Source organism: Oratosquilla oratoria, chromosome 6 (assembly GCF_046742065.1).
Source record: "Oratosquilla oratoria isolate Oo_2021 chromosome 6, ASM4674206v1, whole genome shotgun sequence".
Classification (NCBI taxonomy): domain Eukaryota; kingdom Metazoa; phylum Arthropoda; class Malacostraca; order Stomatopoda; family Squillidae; genus Oratosquilla; species Oratosquilla oratoria.
This window is the reverse complement of record NC_134782.1, coordinates 10,978,547-10,984,900: the sequence shown is the minus strand read 5'-3', so window position 1 is coordinate 10,984,900 and position 6,354 is coordinate 10,978,547.

Below are 6,354 nucleotides of genomic sequence, written 5' to 3'. Positions count from 1 at the left end.
CAGTTACAAAATAACATATAATATCTAAAACGATTATTCCTGTGTTCGGATTCTTTCAACCCAGCATCTTCTCGCTTCTCTTCGGTTCGCTCCGCCCCCGCCCCTCTCCCCGGTCCCGCCCACACTTAAATTATGTCGCGGGCGTGCCGGGGCCGGCCAGCCGAGAGGTCGTGGGCGTGAAGCTCCGCGGTTGCAAAGGTTGCATTGTCTCGTGAGATGTGGACTTGTATTGGAAGTCATTCAGTTTCCATTTTCGAGTTTCGTGGCACGTGGGCTTTAACCCTACCTACCCCACCTCTCTCCCACCCTCCCTCACTCCCTCCATCTTTCCTTCCCTCCCTCTTTCCCTCCCCTCCTCTCTTACTTTCCCCTCCCTCCCTCTCTCTCTCTCTCCCACTCCCTTAATCCCCCTCCCTCCCTCCCTCTTTCCCTCTCTTCCTCTCTTACTTTCCCCTCCCTCCCTCTCTCTCTCTCTCTCCCACTCCCTTAATCCCCCTCCCTCCCTCCCTTTCTCCATCCCTCCCTATCTCCATCCCGCCCTTACTACCTCTCCCTTCTTCCCTCTCTCCCTCCCTTTCTCCCTCCTTTCTTTACTCTCCCCTCCCTCCCGCCCTTACTCCCCCTTCCTCCCTCCCTCTCTCCCTCCCTTCCGTACTCTCCCCTCCCTCCTTCTCTCCCTTCCATCCCTCCCTCCCTTACTCCCCCTCTTTCCCTCCCTTACTCTCCCTCCCCTCCCTTTCTCCCCTCTTTCCCTCCCTTACTCCTCCTCCCTCCCTCACTCTCTCCCTCCCTTCTTTACTCTCCCCTCCCTCCCTCCATTACTCCTCCTCCCTCCCTCCCTCTCTCCCTCCCTTTCTTACTCTCCCCTCCCTTCCTCCCTTACTCCCCCTTCCTCCCTCTCTCCTCACTTCTTTACTCTCCCCTCCCTCCCGCCTTTACCACCTTTCCTCCCTCCCTGCTCCTTTCTGCCAATTTACTTATTTCTTTATTTTTCTCTATCTTATTTTCTTCTTTCTTTTCCACCTTTTCCTTTCCCTTTCTTCCCTTCCATTCCTTTTTTATTTTTTCCCTTTTTCGTTATTTTCCTTTGTCATTCATTTCTTGGGTTCTCTTTTTTTTTTTTTTTTTTTTTTTTTTTTTTTGTGTGTGACATTTGGATCCTATGCTTGCTCGGGGCTATCCAGCCCATTTGTCCCGCCCCTAGCTAGGCTGGGGCTTTTAGGAGCTTTTGAGCACATTTACATTTACGTTTGCAAATATATTTAAGTTTATGCGTACTTTTAAGTTTACGTTTAGCTTTAAGTTTATAATCATATTTCCATCATATTTATGTTTTCATTTATATTCATATTTGCTTTTATACTTACACTGACACATATATATATTATATATATATATATATATATTATATATATATAAATATATATATATATATATATATATATTTGAATAAACAATCACTTTTACTTTTATATTTACATTTACATTTATACTTACCTTTACATATATACTTACATTTACATTTACGAGTACTTAGGAATATTGACAAGAAATTTATTCTTACTTCGATTTTTCTACTCAGGCGGACATCACAAATTGGTCTGTATCTTCTCCTCCTCCCCCTTCCCTCTCCCCTTCCTCCTCCCCCTTTCCCCCTCCCCCTTCCCCCCCCCCATTCCAGGTGCCCATCTTGAAAGATTCTTGAGCAAAAAAAAAATTGACTAAAAATCTTTAAATCTTTTCTTAATCCGTCCATATTTTGGACAGCATGTCATTGTCATGGAGGTAAGAATGACCTCAAGAAATTAAAAAGAAAAAAAATTAATAGTGTTTTGATATTATAATTATCAGTCTTGTTGGTAGAAGGTTGTAAGAATACTTGTCCTATGAAGAAATGTAGACCTTTATTCTTCTTCTTCTTCTTCTTCTTCTTCTTCTTCTTCATTTCTTTTCTCCTTCTTCTTCTTCTTCATCTTCTTCTATTTCTTCTTTTTTTCTTCTTTTTCTTCTTCATCTTCTTCATTTTTTCTTCTTTTTCTTCTTTTTTTTCTTCTTCTCCTTCTTCTTCTTCTTCTTTACTTTCTTCTTCTTTCCTTTCTTCTACTTCTTCTTTCCCTTCTTATACTTCTTCTTCTTCATCTTCATCTTCAGGTCCTTGAAGGGATAATGAGGCTGTTGTTGAGAGCTCGTAACTTTACGATTCGCGATGGACTTGCGAGATTAGTTACGAGCTGGAGGACGCTGCGACGTCGTATGACGACTTCGAGATTGTCTTCGGCACGGGGGGATTTGTTCGTCGTCCTCCTCAGGTCCTTTGAAGCGATGTGCACATCCCCATCGACTCTCATCCCCAATTCGGTTGTCCGAACGTGTGACAAAGACATCGACTTAGGCTACGATTAAGAAGAGAATAATTGTAATTTTTGCTGACAGTAACTTGATTTGCAAAAACAGAATTTTAAGAATTGAGCCTGGAATGTTTTGAGGATCTACGGATAATCTCAGTTGTTAATAAAAAAAAATCCATTCCAGTGTTTCAATAACAAAAGCTACCATTGAAACGTCAACAACATGACGGCGTTTATTTTTTTCTTCTTTATAGATATGGATAATATTATTGTCTTGAATCTTTGACACATGCACACACACACACACACACATCAAGACACACACACACACACACACACACACACACACACACACACACACACACACACACACACATCAACACACACACACATATATATTTATATATATATACATACATATATATATATATATATATATATATATATACATATATATGTTGAGACATTCTGACAGGTTGACGTAAGCGGAGTAGGAAACACAGGAGTCTTAGTCTTGAGTTTATTCCTGACTAGTTTCGCAGGTGTGCTTTATCAAAGGAATGGTGTACAAACAGGCTGTGGGCATTTTATACATGGGGTGGACCTCACTACCTCCCCGTGTTACCATAGTTGGTGACAAGTGTGATCATTACATATTCATTGTGGCAAATGTAATAATAACAATTATTACATTAGCCACAATGAATATGTAATGTTCACACTTGTCACCACTATGGTAACACGGGGAGGTAGTGAGGTCCACCCCATGTATAAAATGCCCACAGCCTGTTTGTACACCATTCCTTTGATAAAGCACACCTGCAAAACTAGTCAGGAATAAACTCAAGATTAATACTCCTGTGTTTCCGACTCCGCTTATGTCATATATATATAGATATATATATATATATATATATATATATATATATATATATATATATATATATATATATATGTATGTATATATATATGTATATATATATGTATATACATATATATATATGTATATATATATATATGTATATATATGTATGTATATATTTATATGTATATATATATATATATATATATATATGTATGTATATATATATGTATATGTATATATATGTATATATGTATATGTATATGTATATGTGTATATATATACACATATATATACACATATATATATATATATATATATTTGTGTGTGTGTGTGTGTGTGTGTGTGTGTGTGTGTGTGTGTGTGTGTGTGTGTGTGTGTGTGTGTGTGTGTGTGTGTGTGTGTGTGTTTGTAAAAAAAACACTGGCAAATAAGAAACTTAGTCCTAACGTTTTCGTCTATTTAAGACATCTTCAGGGAATACAAAGTGACAAAAATATAGATGCATATATATACATAAAGTAATAGACAAGTTAAGGAACATAGTAAGGTCACACGAGATACTCCATTGCCAGGTCGAGAAATGTTTTCACTTATGGACATTTGATCACATATGACGTTGCCTCTCGACAGGCCTGGAAACACTTGGAGAATATTCTCAATTTTCTTAGTAATAAAGTCATCAAGTTTGTACAAGCCTAAACTTAAATTAATATTTTGATCAAAGGTGTTATTCAATGATATTTCTTTCTAATGAGGACCTACAAGAAATATTTTTTCTTTGAATTATCCCTGTCAGTAGGATATTTATGGTCTCTTACATGTACAAAAGTGCCACTGGATATTTGCCAGTTTGGCCAATATAAAATTTGTTACACTGAAGGCAAGAGATTGAGTAAACACATCCCTCGTTTGCATGAGGTGAATTTTAAATTAACTTACTCATTATGGCATTGTTGTTTTTGAATACCAAATTGATAGTGATTTTTTTTTAGAATATTGTTATAGTAAATTAAGATATGCGTGCAACTTTCTTACTAAGAAACTCAACAAAAAACTAGCTCTATTAATTAAAGACTGATTGGACTAAACATGCCAACCCTAACTTTGTTGTCAATTTATCTGATAAACCTTTAAATAGTGTAACCGCATGTGCTTTGGGATATAGCCTTAGTTTCGCAGCAACTCAACATGAAGTTGACCATGTCAACGTTGCTAAAGGGTTTTGTAATTTAGAAAAAAATTGTGACATCTCTTCTCAAGACATCAACATCAGCAAAGGTTTTGTATACGCTTCTTTATCAGCAAATGGTATTCCAAAATATCCTGAAAGATTTTTTAAGTCTTACTAGAAATTAAAAAGGGATGAAGAGTTACACATTACTAGAGCTGATAAAAGCAATTGCATAGTCATTCTCAAAAAAATTGAATTAGATTGATAAAATGGGATTATTATTGGTAGATGGCGAAACGTATACAAAATTTATTAAAAACCCTTTGGAATCCGTAAATAGTGAGTTTAATCATAATCTTAAAAAACAAATTGAAAGGGCAAAAACATTTGATAAAACAATTTTCTATTTTGTCCCCTTCCTTGCCCTATATGTTTGGAGTGATTAAAACTCATAAACCTGATTATCCAGTCGGACCCATTATATCAGAGTCCACAGGATCCGTCACTTACAGTTTATCCAAATGGCTTATTACCATTTTGAGTCCTTTAGTTAGTACAATATCCTCTTCTCATGTCACAAAATAATGTTGATGTCATTAATATGTTAAATAATCTAGAAATTGACTATAATTTTAAACTAGATAGTTTTGATATATCTTTGCTCTTCACTCGTGTTCCAGTGTATGACTTAATGTTATACCTTGATGAAGAATTTTCAAAACACGACTTGCCACTACCTACTAAAACCATAATTGAGCATATAAAGTTATGTGCATGAGAAATCACATAAACTCGTGATTCTAAATATTCGGAAAAACCACCAAGGAAAAAGATAAACTGATGACCAAGCGCTTTCGTCTATTCAGACATCCTCAGGGTACATAAAGTTATGTATTGTAAATTCTAAATTTGTTTTAAATTGTGATTTCTATGTACAAAAATTTGGTATGGTCATGGGAAACCCTCCGTCCTCAGTACTTAGTAATTTGTACATAGAATTTTTTTAGAGTACACTACTACCTTGAATTCTTCCCCGCCAAGTTCTGTGGAAAAGATATGTTGATGACAGTTTGTGCTGGTGGCCGATTGAACATAACTTAGACTTTTTCCTTGTGAAACTAAATGAAATGGTCCTATCAATTTCACTACTGAAATAGAAATAGAAGATAGATTACCATTTTTGGATCTTTTAATTCATCGTAGTGGTAGACAATTTAAGTATGACGTTTTTAGGAAACCAACTAATGTCCTATCATATATCCACTTTTACTCGGCTCATCATCAAAAAACAAAAATTTCTGTTTCCAGTTCCATGTTTCTCAGAGCTTATAGGATATGTAGCCCCGAATTTTTGGATGATGAGCTGAGGAAAATACATAATATAGCTTCTGAGTTAAAATATCCAAAACACTTAGTAGACACTTCACAAAAAATGGCTTACAAATCTTTCCATAATTCCTCACACAAGAGAAAAATATTTTGCAAAAAGAACCTTCTGGTTCTTCCTTACAGTGAGAAATTAGTTGGACTGCCTAATATTCTTAAACAATTCACTATCAACTTGGTCTACAAAAACAACAATACCACAAAAAGCAAGTTAATTAAAAATTCACCTCATGTAAATGGGGGTTGTGTTCACTCAATCCCTTCACTGTAACAAATTTTATATTGGCCAAAATGGCAAAGACCTAAAAACAACGATCAATCAACACAAGTATAGTGTAAGAAGTGGACAAATATCCAGTGGCAATTTTGTACATGTATGAGACCATAAACATCCTACTGACTGGGATAACTCAAAGAAAAAAGATTTCTTGTAGGTCCTCATTAGAAAGAAGTATTATTGAATCCAGTCATATTTAGCACACCTTTGATCAAAATATTGATTTAAGTTTAACCTTGTACAAATTTGATGACTTTATTACTAAGAACACTGTAGAATATTCTCCAAGTTTTACCCGGCCTGTCGA